The following is a 14,525-nucleotide window of genomic DNA, read 5'->3' as shown; positions in this document are numbered from 1 at the left end:
GTCTGCTGGAATGAGATTGGCGAGGCTCAACTTACTGGACCTGCCCTCATTTTAGAGACAACGGATAAGGTTAAGAAAGTTCGTGATAACCTTCAGACAGCTAGAAGCGGTCAAAAGAGTTACGCGGACCTAAAACGCAAGCCCTTGGATTTTCAAGTCGGTGATCGTGTATTACTTAAGGTCTCACCTTGGAAAGGTGTGATCAGATTTGGAAAGAAAGGAAAACTTGCACCTAGATACGTTGGACCATTCAAGATCGTCGAAAGAATCGGTAAGGTAGCCTACAGACTTGAGTTACCTCCTGAACTTGGAAATGTTCATCCAACTTTTCACGTGTCCAATCTCAAGAGGTGTTTAGCTGATGAGAACCTCCACATACTGCTTGACGAGATTCGTGTTGATAAAACACTGAAATTTGTTGAGAAACCAGTAGAAATAATGGAACGTGAAGTCAAGTGGCTTAAACGCAAGCGCATTCCTTTGGTCAAGGTACGCTGGGAATCTAAACGTGGACCCGAGTTTACTTGGGAACGTGAAGACCAAATGAAGGCGAAATATCCGCATCTTTTTCCACGAGTTTCCTCTAAATAAATTTCGGGACGAAATTTCCACAAGTAGGGGAGACTGTAACATTTGTGCTTGTAATCATTGTGAACAGTTCTATTATCAATAAAACAATGTTATTTGATCCCAATGTTTGTTTGGTTGTGTTTTACATTTTTCATGTTTTGACTTTTGTTCAAATTCAAACTCTACATCGCTTTCTGGAGAGTTATACACTAACTGGTGCTTAAACGAACTCATTTTAGCGCGACAAATACTCCGGAACATCAACATATACTCAACATACCTTAAATAACCTTTACATAACTTAGAAATAAGTTTTGAAGGCTTTGGTATAGCAAAAACAAGTTAATTCGCTTACAGGGACTAAACTTGACAAACTGCGAAAGTATGCCAATTTGAACTGTAACGAACATTCCGGAACATGTACATAAGTTAAACATACCATAAATATCCTTTACATAGCTTAGAAATAGGCTTTGAGGGGTTTGGTATGCTAAAACAAACTTTTGGATCATTCAGGGGCTAAAAGTGTCAAAAAGTGCACAAGTTTGCACTTTTGCGCATAACTTACGTTCTGAATACATCCGGACATCCAAAAATTTATGTAAGCATCCTTATATTATGCCTTAGTGTATGGCATGAGAAAAATCCATTCATCGCGTCATTTGGATCGTCTTTCGCGCTTATGCGCATTCCGTCGTAATTAAGCGAACATCGCGATCGTATGGCCAAACGAACCGACATCCGGAACATTTTTGAGCATGTTTCATGTCCGTAATGTTTAGGCATCATTTTAGGGCCTTAAAGTTGGCTTTACGGGCCATAGAAGTGTCGTAAAAAGCTTAAACACGCAACAGGGATCAAATATGTAAATTCTGCAAGTGGTGCAGATCAGACGGTGCCAGGCGGCCCGCGTAAGTCTGACCTGCACCTTCATGCGGGCCGCATCAGACTAACATATCAGATAAGATCGATTAGTCAGCGAATCTCAGCAGATTAAACCTCGTCCACATGTTTTCACTTGCCCTTTCAGCTCACTAAGGGGCATTTTCAGTAACCACAAGTTTTCAACAAGTGTACGCACGAGATTCAATCACGTTTTTCAAGAAACGATCCTAACGGTTTGGGAAATCCTATAAATACCCCCCCCCCCCTCTTTTTTGGTTAAAACCCACAAGAATCTGATCTAAGCTCTAAGTTGGAACCTTTGTTTCATACCTGAGCTATTTTGATCTAGATTAGCATTCGGGGACCCTCCGTAAGTATTCTTTCGTTCTTTTATTCGCTTTTCGAGTCCAAAAGTCAACGTTTTGTTGACTTTCTGCATTGACCAGCCTATGGTCAACCCTAAGTTCATGGAACTTCATAACGTGAGTGTGATCACGATGGTTATAGTCCGTAATAACTATACCTACTGATTACCACGTTATCTAGGCTCAGTGACGAGTCGTAGTTTCGGCCAAAATGTGCATTCTTGCATATTTTGTAACCAAACTACTCGTGAGCATCAAAGCCGTTTGCTTTGATGCCAAACCTGTTTTCTAAACTTAGTTAAGCATGTTCTAACATGCTTAGCTCGTCACTTTTAGTTTAGTGCTTATATAGGGTCGTAAGGTAAGCGATCTAAACCATCGCTTATACTTTCGAACCCGACCCATTTGGTCGATCATTAGGATCCGACCAAACACATTAGGTGACCATAGCTATAACCTTCCGAGGTTATACCTTGTGGTCACGATGTTAGGCGTTCCAGACGCGTTATACGCGAACGACGCGTAAGGTAGCATAAGCTACCTAAGCGGGTCGTGATGGGTCGCAAGCACCTAGGTTAAGTTTCATTTAGTATGGAGGCTTTGTTAAACCATATTACACGAGTCCCCATACTCGTTTGGTTTACGAACCTGCATACTATCCGTTCCTCCGATTTTAGGTCCGGTATATTAACATAGCTACCTATTAGGTGCCGTCTGATATTCCGTGACCTAGCATTGTTTGGTTATTACACAAGAACTCCAAAGCAATCTCAGGTGAGTACATTGAACCCCTCTTTTACTGTTTTCCAAACTGTTTTGGGGGTGAAACACATGTGCCTATCTGTTACTTTCATGCTTTCCATGTTTTCACATCATATGCTTGCTATGTTGTTAGTACATTATAGTACATGATTTCATTACATTTCATGCTATGTATGCCCATTGTGTGCGTACTTAGTACATTGATTTACATTACATTTCTGTTGCATATGTTTACTCAGCATATGGACACATTGATTTACATGAACATTTCTGTTGCATATGTTTACTCAGCATATGGACACATTGATTTACATGAACATTTCTGTTGCATATGTTTACTTAGCATATGGACACATTGATTTACATGAACATTTCTGTTGCATATGTTTACTCAGCATATGGACACATTGATTTGCATGATCATTTCTGTTGCATATGTTTACTCAGCATATGGACACATTGATTTACATGAACATTTCTGCTGCATATGTTTACTCAGCATATGGGCACATTGATTTACATGAACATTTCTGCTGCATATGTTTACTCAGCATATGGGCACATTGATTTACATGAACATTTCTGCTTCGTATGTTTACTTAGCATACTTAGTACAATTGTTTACATCACATGCCTTCATTTTGTTATGACATTTGGTTTGTTTAACATGGGACAATACATTCATTAACATTGATCACGCCGTTCGTTAGTAGGTAGTGTACCATAGGAATTGACAACTCCCGTTCCTGAAATCCTGGGTTTGACAGGATTGGAAGGAATGACCGAACTCGATATACATAACTTGGATAAACCTTTATTTGTTTGAGGGTTTATCGCCACAGTCTCAAGGCTTGGATGTATGCATAGTTTACAATACCGCATAAATGTTAGTATCAATAGAGCATGCATTTTTCCACAGAACATAACGCTGATTTAAACCACGTTTTATTTCAACGACTTGTTTTGTGCATTTTACATATGGTTTAAGTTGATACATTTCGCTTACCATACATGATACATCTGGGATGCACATTACATGATTTACATTGAACATAAACATTTGACATGGTTTACACAATAACACTTGACATTTGGTTGTACATGAACAATTTACATAGTGGATTGGTTTGGGTAAATGGTTTGAGTAACGTGGAGTATGTAATATGATGCAAACATGGTGGATACGCCGCTGGTACTTCCTATATATAAATGTTTGTATAATATTACATATCTTAGCGTTATCTAAATCATTTCAGTTTAGACATATAACATTTTATACAAATAACATACTTTTCATAAAACATTGTCTTACAAAACAACTTATTATATTCAACTCATTTTACTTGGTTACTCGTTTAACCTTGCACTTATCTATACATATCATCTGATGTTATCGTTTTTCAAATGGTTTACAAAGCAAGACAAAGTAACAAGGTTCATGACTGACTGTTATTAAACATTCTTTAAACTCAAGTCATGAATCCCATTTTCACAAAACCTATGTATCTCACAGGCATTTTTATGCTGACGTACCTACTTTCACATGTGTTTTCAGGAGCTATTCCATAGGACGATGATCACGATACTAGGGCGGACCTGTGCCTTAGAGCCTAAAAATGAAGATAGGCTAGTTTAAATATGTTATGAACTTTGTATTTCTTGCTTTGGAACGATGTAGCACTCTTGTTTATAAATAAAATACAACTTTGTATGCCATGGTTATGAAACAATTAATTCTGTCCACAACACTCCCCGACGTTTTCCGCCGCGGTTGCATGTTATACGCGATCGGGGTGTGACACGACTGGGATACAAACTTCACCACGTCTCTCTCAGCACAACCACTGATGTCCACAACAGTGTCCATTTCGTCTAACCAGGTCATACAATCCACCGCGCCCTTCTCCCCAGTAAAATCTCTGGGCTTGCAGGAGACAAAGTACTTATACGTGCAACCCTTGGCGCGAGGTGCGTCATCGACCACTTTCTTCTTAGGATGGACACTATTCTCATTGGATGAGTGCCTATCGTCGTCCTTCTTAGGCTTAGACGGAGTCGAGGGTGGTTTGCTGTGAGATTTAGAGTGGGTTTTTGGCTTTGAGTGTGGTGTAGATAAGGTCCTGCTTCGAGACTTGATGTACTCTTCTTATTGACGATCTAAGGCCGTCTTCACAGCGTTGTCTACCAAAGCTTTCAATTCGGCGCCCGTTATATGAATTTGGGCGTTATCATTTTCATCCTCCTTTGATTGACTATTAACTCCACTTGGGTCAGCCATCGAGATCTTGATCTGCTACAAGGAACATGACAGAATTTTATTTAGGAGTTTATTATGAAGTTGTCTTTTATGGTAATTCATTAACCATGGTAAACATAGACCATATTTGGTTAATTTGTTACTCACTTTGATTTAGGATTTGAATATAACTTATCCTATTTATAAAGAATATTGTTAGTGGCACAAAAGCCTAGTCACAAGGACGTTTATATAATATAAGCCGGGATTTCAGAGAACAAGACATGAAGGTTTGAACCGTAGTCCTTTTACCTTTTCTGACAGGGAGTCATAGACTACAACTGCCTTTTGTCTTATATAACAATAAGTGTGGCCCGTAGGCACTTCATCACTAATGGATGTTTGATAATTGGTCATCTTTATTGACGACTTAACCCTTGATTTACAAATCATTAATTTGGGTTTTGGAATCCTTTGAAGGATTCTTATATAAGAATGACGCATGCGATTTTAACGAATCACATCTGCCAAGAACGTTAACATGTTTACAGAGGTTAACAGGAATCTGAATCTTTTAATCGGGTCTTACCATCTTGGCTGGGTCTTATAATGATACCAGGCTAGGTTTCACCATTAAGATTCTTTATTTAAGCAGATTAATTTAAAAGGAATGATTTTTGATTTATTTCATATAATATTAAAATGACAAAAATGAAATTTATAAACTTAACATTCCATCAATCATAATAATGCTTACACATTGCCCTAAACGGGACTTTTTAATAGACAAATACCTACGCAGAGGTTTACAAAAAAAACAAGTCCACGCAGGGACCAAATACAAGGATAGGTGTCCGCATAAGGATAAAAAGATAAGTCCACGCAGGGACTGAAAAGCAATTGTCCACGTTAGGACTAAACACGATAAATGTCCACGCAGGGACTAAAATACTTAAAACAAATGTCCTCGCAGGGACTTGTTTGTAATAGTAAATACTATAGTACATAAAGAGACTAATGGTCTCGTTTCTTCCTCCCTTTTAGTAGGTTTGCTAGGCTTTTGAGGAATCCACGATTACTTTTACGTTCTTGCTCAAAGTCTCGTTCCACTCGGTTTAGACGGTGGAGGATTTGTTCTTGCTCCGGTGGAGAAAAACGCGGCTGCTGCGACGGCTGCTGAACCGGAGGTCTAGGAGGTGTTGGATACCCATGAGTTGCGTATCCTAATCCCCAAGGATCCCCATAAGGTCTGTCGGGATGGAGGGCATTGTAATTGGCCGCTACCACGTATGGGTCGGCATCATAATTATAGTGGTAGTGCGTGTGAGTCGGCTGCTCAAACGGGTTGTACGCGGTGGAACCGACATACGCTGGTATCGGATTGTCATAGCCGAATGGTGGCAGAGGTGGTGCAACTAGTGCAGAATTCACCTCTGCAGGATGACCCGAAGGTTCCCCTAACTGTGGTTCTTCAGGCACTGGCGGAAAGTGACTTGCACTCGAGTGGCGAGGGGTGCTAAAGTGGAATTCCCCTCCTCGGGTAGACATTCGCGCGCCTGATCTCCTACGCCTAGGCGGATCTGGAGGTGCTTGCTGAACTGGTGGCAGTGGAGGCGGTGGCGTAACTGCCACGAAACGTGAATCCTCGAAGGGATCCTACTGCTACCGCTCATGAGGCGAGAAGTGGTGAGAAGGTGTGAAGTACCAATCACACTGGTTGAACCTCGCCTGCTAACTGTCGGGACCTTGATAGGGTGTTCCATGAAAGGATGACCCATCAGAGATCTCGATAGGGTGGTTGGGAGTACCTCGTGCAGGTTCTATGGGATCCGTGTCTTCATCCATATCTACCGCATTATCTTCGGAGAAATGGTCTTCTGGTCCTAAAGGGTTATAACCTATTGGTTCTTGGACATAATCAGCCGGGTTGAACCGACCTTGGAAGAAAGGAGTAGGATCGCCATAAGAACGGTGTGAAGCAGATCGCTGGAGAGGTATAAACGAAGGTTGAGGGTTACTGGGATCGTTCTCTGAATTTGGTCCAAAAGAGTGACGGTATAAAGGTGTCGAACTGTGTGAGGTGGACCGCCTTGCTGGCTCAAAGAGGTTTCTTCTACGTCTCTGAGGCTCTTCGCTCCTCGTGCTGGAAGGAGCTCGCATGTTTGAAGGTCTGGCCTCGTGATCATTATGAGTAGTGACCGGCCCTTTGCCTCTTCCTCCTCTTCTAATTGCTGGTGGCATATTTCCTGCTTAACAATTCTTTAAATCACAATAAACAATAAAAGACAAACTGGAAGAACAATTCGACTTTGTCCTATGTTCTTGTCTAGACTCGAGTATATGCAATTGTGTCATTGAGATTAAACACATAAGGATAGTGTTTAATTCACTCAACGTTGGCTCTGATACCAACCTGTCACACCCCGATTTCCACGTGTTTCACCGGTGGGCCTGGTGGGGGACTACCGTGACGTAGTTGGCAACAATATAGTCAAACCACAATATTTAAATGCACAGTGGAAGCATAAAGATAAATATATTTCAACAATCGAATGTAATATCCAAGTATCACCAATCGTCGAAATATACTCCACAGGGGATCAAAATAAAATATAAATATTGTTCAACAGATATGGCATCCCAAGCTTGCGAGACTCTAACGATGCTTAAGGAGTGGCCAGCCTATTACGCGTAGAACCTGCATTAATCTTTTTGGGGAAAATAAGTTAGTTTACACTGGTAAATACATTCAACCGACACTTTTGTAAAATGTTTAATAAAATTAATTTGAATGCACATGGCACAAACTCTTTCTAACTTAGGATAATCTATAATTAAATCTTGTAAAAGAATTACATGTTCACTATGCGTTCGGTCGCCCGGGTTGTGCCGGGTTTAAGGTTAATAGACACGCCACATAGCATAAAGCCGTGGCGGGAAAACCAACGGTTACACCTTTATAATTATAGACACATTGTCGGGTGTACGCCTACACCCGCGTGTCGGGGTCGTGGCCATTTCGTAAAATGATGCCAAGGATATCCGGGACATGGTCATTAAGCTCCCAAAGGCGTAAAGCCAACAAAACCAATTTTTAAACGGGTCACATTGAAATCACCCGACTACTAATGAGTTGGGGTCAATTGCCCGACCAAGCGGTATTTTAAATACCGTAACCCAAGCCCGTATAACGGAAAATGAGTTAAAAGTATTTACCTGAGCAAGTAATATCCTTAATAAACAAATGCAAGTTTCCTTTACTGGTCTCCTATTCTGGAACGAAGGTTTAAACAACCTATTAGAATCCTAACGGGTCTTTAATTTAGCCTTAGCTTAGACCGGTCAGTTTCAAAGGATATATACGGTTTAGTCGTGTGAAAGGCTAAAACCGGGAATGGAATGTGGTTTGGACCCAACAAGTTTGAAGACCTGTTTTATATGGGTATAATAACCACACTCTGGATTTTGAAGTGAAAACGATAAGGTTTGACCCGTTTCGGCTAGTTTATGTAAACTAGTTACATAAACCGAACCGTGCGCGCAAAAGGCGTAACGGGTAACCGCGAGAGTCCTACACAGGTTTCCTAAGTTAATATGCTCTAAAGAGGTTGTGGTATCAGTAGGATACCTTCCATAATGCCCGTAATGAGTTTAAATCCAATAAATGCCCCGTAGGGGTATTTCGGTCACTTTAAAGATTATAAAAGAGGTTTCTGAGTTCTACAGGAAATCTGAGTTTTCCGAGCAGTTTATAAAGTCCAAAATACTCTATTTATTATTTAAAATCAGTAGCAACTGGAATCGGGTCAAAATACCTTGTAGAACTCAAGTTATGTCCGAAAAGGGTATATTCGGTATTTACCGAACCGGTGCCATAACCGCAGGTTATGAGCAGGTTAAAAATAATTAAAAATCTTTAAAAATCTCAAAATATTATTTTACATCAATGTGTAAAAGGTTTGGTGTCGAAATCTGGGTTTAGATAGGCTTTATGCTAAATGCGCCGTTTAATTACTAAAGTTTCCGTAATTGCGCCATTTAGCATAACTCCTATTCTAGACCTCGGATTGACGTGAAATCCTAGGGACATGCTTAGAAATCAGTAACTAAGGTTATTGTCCTTTCACATGTCAAAATTCTCATTTTAAAGTAAAAAGGGCGTTATGGTCAACTTTTAGGCGTTTAACGGAAATGTGCTAAAGACTCGGACAAACAATGAACCGGTCACAGAGGGTTATACCATCATGTAACCTGGTCCTAAGAGAGTCCTAAGGCATATCTAAATCATACCATAACGGGTCAGAACTGAAGTCAAAGCAAAAGTCAAAGTTTTGCGACTTTCAGTTTCGAACCGGGTCAAAACAGTAAATGGTCGGATCTAACAAGCTTAGACTAGTTAATATACTTATTATCATGTTATATGAGTGTTAAAACAGGTTACACGCTATCTACATTACTAATTATGCATATGTAACACCTCGAAATTTTGTGTCCAATAATGTGTTGACATGTGTCATGAGTTTACACGTTGTATGAAATACTAAATAAAGGATTAAAGTTGACAAACCTTGAAAGTATGTAAATTCGAGGGTTAAAAAAATGTCAACGAGGGGTAAATATACTGTATAGTAACCCTAAATGATGCTCGTACCTTCAAACGAATGAATCATGGATCGTACGGAGCGAAATGCGGGAGAAAGTGAGAGATTACAAGCTACAGGGGTTAATTGTGTCAACATGTTTAATTTATACCTCTGAGTGACCCTTTGACGAACCCAAGGCTTTGTAACAGTAAAATACGCTCACTAGAATATACGATATAAATTTCGCTAAGTTTCGTTTTAAAACGAGAAAGTTATGATCAAATTCGTATGCGAGGGGTTAAAAGCATCAGCAATAAAAGTTAAGGCTTTTCGGATAGTAATTAAACTAACCGGGGACTTAACAATGCGGGTAAAAGTCACGAGGCCCTTAATTGTAAATAATCGAGGGCCAAATCGCAAAGTTACCCCTTCAAAACCGAAAGGTCAGGTCAATAATTACAAAAGATTTGAAAATCTTGGAAATCAGACCTCAGGTGGGCCGCGTAAGTGAAGCCATAAAACTGATGCGGGCCGCGCGCCATATCAAGATCCGTTTGCTGACATTAAGATTCAGGCGGCCCGCGTGAGCCAAGCCTGAATCCTAATGCGGGCCGCGTGGGAGTCCCAGATGCAGTAAACTTGGACAGATTCAATGTTTGAGCTTGTGAACGATCATTGATGCATTAATTGAAGCACGGGCGCCCTCTACATGCCCCCTAGCACCCAGGGACACCTGTTGATCATCCATGAACCATTGTAGGGTGAGTTGTAATGATCTTGAGCTCAATTTTTCACTATAAAAGGCAAGGTAGTGTTCCATTGTTCAACACACCTCAAACTTGCCTTCTAGTTTATCTCTGGAGCTCTCAAGCATTCTTCTAACATCCCTAGTCGTGCACCAAGCTTCTGTAAGTTGCCTAACCCTTTGTGGTTTCGTTTTTCCATAGTTTTAGCTTAAAAGTCAATCCTCGTAATTAACGATTGACTTTGCGATAAATCACAAATGGTCCAGTGGTTTGTCAAATCAAAGGTAGTTATATGTTGATAATCATGTGGGCTTTAAACCCCAAAAAGGGCATCCTCTGACTCCCACTCTAACTAGTCCGAATGTCGAGTCAAACGTGCTTAGAAAAAGTCAACAGAAATGCTATTTTGCGATTTAATGCATAATCAGTAATGTAGATGTTGTGTAACCTATTTTAACACTCATAAAACATGATAATAAGTTTATTAACTAGTCTAAGCTTGTTTGATCCGACCATTTACTGTTTTGACCCGGTTCGGAGCCGAAAGTCACAAAACTTTGACTTTTGCTTTGACTTCAGTTCTGACCCGTTAAAGTATGAATTAGATATGCCTTAGGACTCTCTTAGGACCAGGTTACATGATGGTATAACCCTCTGTGACCGGTTCGTTGTTTGTCCGAGTCTTTTACACATTTCCGTTAAATGCTTAAAAGTTGACTGTAACGCCCTTTTTAAATTAAAACGAGAATTTCGGACATGTGAAAGGATCTTAACCTTGGTTACTGATATCTAAGCATGTCCCTAAAATTTCACGTCAATCCGAGGTCCAGAATAGGAGTTATGGTAAATAGCGCAAATTACGGAAACTTTAGTAATTAAATAGCGCAATTAGCATAATGCCTATCTAAACCCAGATTTCGACACCAAACCTTTTACACACTGATGTAAAATAATATTTTGGTATTTTTAAAGATTTTTAATTATTTTTAACCTGCACATCACCTGCGGTTATGGCAACGGTTCGGTAAATACCGAATATACCCTTTTCGGCCATAACATGAGTTCTACAAGGTCTTTTGACCCGATTCCAGTTGCTACTGATTTTAAATAATAAATAAAGTATTTTGGACTTTATAAACTGTTCGGGAAACTCAGATTTTCTGTAGAACTCAGAAACCTCTTTTATAATCTTTAAAATGACCAAAATACCCCTACGGGGCATAAAATGGATTTAAACTCGTTACGGGCATTATGGAAGGTATCCTACTGATACCACAACCTATTTAAAGCATATTGACTTAGGAAACCAGTGTAGGACTCTTACGGTTACCCGTTGCACCTTTTGCGCGCACGGTTCAGCTTATGTAACTAGTTTACATAAACTAGCCGAAACGGGTCAAACCATATTGTTTTGACCCCTAAATCCAGAGTGTGGTTACTATACCCATATAAAACAAGTCTTCAAACTTGTTGGGTTCAAATCACATTCCATTCCCGGTTTTCGCCTTTCACGCGATTAAACCGTAATTATCCTTTGAAACTGACCGGTTTAAGCTACGGCTAAATTAAAGACCCGTTAGGATTCTAATAGGTTATTTTAAACCTTCGTTCCAGAATAGGAGACCAGTAAAACTATTTTCAATTTATTCAATTAAGGATTTATACTTGAAAAGGTAAATACTTTTAACTTATTTTCCGTTATACGGGCTTGGGTTACGGTATATAGCATACCGCTTGATCGAGCATCAAATTCTCCACCGTTGAGTGGGTAATTGAATAAATTTGATCGGCTCGTTTAAACAGTCTTGTTACTTAAAAGCCTTTGGGGGGTTAATGACCATGTCCCGGATATCCCTGGCAGCATTTTACGAAATGGCCACGACCTAAGCGCGGAGTGTAGGCGTACACTCGTCAGTGCATAAATAGTTGATGTGGTGCGTCTATTAATCTTTAACCCGGACAAGATCCGGGCTACTGAACGCAGAAGGAACATGTAATATGTTCACAAGATTATAATATTAAATAATTCTCCCAAGTTATAAAAGAGTTTATGCCTTGTGCATTCAAATCAATTTTATTAAACATTTTACAAAAAGTGTCGGTTGAATGTATTTACCAGTGTAAACTGACGTATTTTCCAAAAAAGATTAAATGCAGGTACTAAGCGTAATTGGCTGGATATTCTCCTTAGCATCATAAAGAGTCTCGCAAGCTTAAGATGCCTACGTCTGTTGAACAATACTTTTATTATTATTATTGATCCCCTGTGGATTTTTATTTCAACAATGGTGATACTTTGATATTACATAAAATGTTGAAATATATTTATCTTTATGTTTCCGCTGTGCATTCATATATTGTGTGGTTTGACTATATTGTTGCCAACTACGTCACGATAATCCCCCACCAGGCCCACCGGTGAGACACGTGGAAATCGGGGTGTGACAGGTTGGTATCAGAGCCAACATTGAGTGAACTAAACACTATCCTTAAGTGTTTAATCTCAATGACACAATTGCACATACTTGAGTCTAGACAAGAACATAGGACAAATTCGAACATATTATTCCAGTTTGTCTTTTTATTGTTTATTATGATTTAAAGTTTTGAAAGCAGGAAATATGCCACCAGCAATTAGAAGAGGAAGAGGAGGAAGAGGCAAAGGGCCGATCACTCACAATGATCACGAGGCTGGTCCTTCAAACATGCGAGCTCCTTCCAGGACAAGAAGTGAGGAACCACAGAGGCGAAGAAGGAACCTCTTTGAACCTGCAAGACATTCTACCTCGCATAGTTCAACACCTTCGTACCGTCATTCTTTTGGACCAAACTCAGAAAATGACCCCAATAACCCTCAACCATCATTTATACCTCTTCAGCGATCTGCTTCGCACCGTTCTTATGGCGATCCTTCTCCTTTCTTCATAGGACAGTTTAACCTGGCGGATTACGTCCAAGAGCCAATAGGGTATAACCCTTTAGGACCAGAGGACCACTTTTCCGAAGATAACGCAGTGGATATGGACGAGGATACAGACCCCGTCGAGCCTGCAAGGGGTACTCCCAACCATCCAATCGAGATCTCTGATGGGTCATCCTTTCATGGAACACCCTATCAAGGTCCCGACAGTTATCAGGCGAGGTTTGACCAATGCAATTGGTACTTCACACCATCTCATCATTTCTCGCCTCATGACCAGCAGCAGCAACAGGATCCTTCTGAGGATTTGCGATTTGTGGCAGTTACGCCACCGCCTGCGCCACTAGTTCAACCAGTAATTCCAGATCCGCCAAGGCGTAGAAGATCAGGCGCACGGATGTCCACCCGAGGAGGGGAATTCCATTTCAGCACCCCTGGCCACTCGAGTGCGAGTCACTTTCCGTCAGTGCCTGAAGAACCACAATTAGGTGAACCTTCGGGTCACCCTGCAGAGGTGAATTCTGCACCAGTTGCACCACCTCCGCCACCTTTCGGATATGACAATCCGATACCAGCGTACGGCGGTTCCACCGCGTACAACCCGTTTGAGCCGCCGACTCACACGCACTACAACTATAACTATGATGCCGATCCATATGTGGTAGCGGCTAATTATAAAGCCCTCCATGGAACCTCTTGGAGACCAGATTACTCAGCTCATGGGTATCCAATACCTCCTAGACCTCCGGTTCAGCAACCGTCGCAGCAGCCACGTTTTTCTCCACCGGAGCAAGAAGAAATCCTCCACTGTTTAAACCGTGTGGAACGAGACTTCGAACAAGAACGTAAGAGTAATCGTGGATTCCTCAAGGGCCTAGCAAACCTACTAAAAGGGAGGAAGAAACGAGATCATTAGTCTCCTTATGTATTGTTGTATTTACTATTACAATTTAGTCCCTGCGTGGACATTTATCATGTTTAGTCCCTACGCGGACAATTACTTTCAGTTCCTGCGTGGACTTATCTTTTAGTCCCTGCGCGGACATCTATCTATGTATTTGGTCCCTGCGTGGACTTGTTGCTTGTAAACCACTGCGTAGGTATTTATTTATTTAAAAGTCCCGTTTAGGGCAGCGTGTAATCATTACTATAATTAATAGAATGTTATGTTATAAATTTCATTTTTGTTATTATATATGAAATGAATCAAAAACATTCCTTTTAAATTAATCTGCCTAAATAAAGAATCTTAATGGTGAAACCTAGCCTGGTGTCATTATAAGACCCGGCCAAGATGGTAAGACCTAATTAAAAGATTCAGACTTCCAGTTAACCGCTGTAAACATGTTAACGTTCTTGGCAGATGTGATTCGTTAAAATCGCACGCGTCATTCTTATATAAGAATCCTTTTAAGGATTCCAAAGCCCAAATTAATGATTTGTAAATCATGGGTTAAA

The sequence above is a fragment of the Helianthus annuus genome, chromosome 11, assembly GCF_002127325.2.
Source record: "Helianthus annuus cultivar XRQ/B chromosome 11, HanXRQr2.0-SUNRISE, whole genome shotgun sequence".
In the NCBI taxonomy this organism is placed as follows: domain Eukaryota; kingdom Viridiplantae; phylum Streptophyta; class Magnoliopsida; order Asterales; family Asteraceae; genus Helianthus; species Helianthus annuus.
This window is presented reverse-complemented; position numbering follows the sequence as displayed.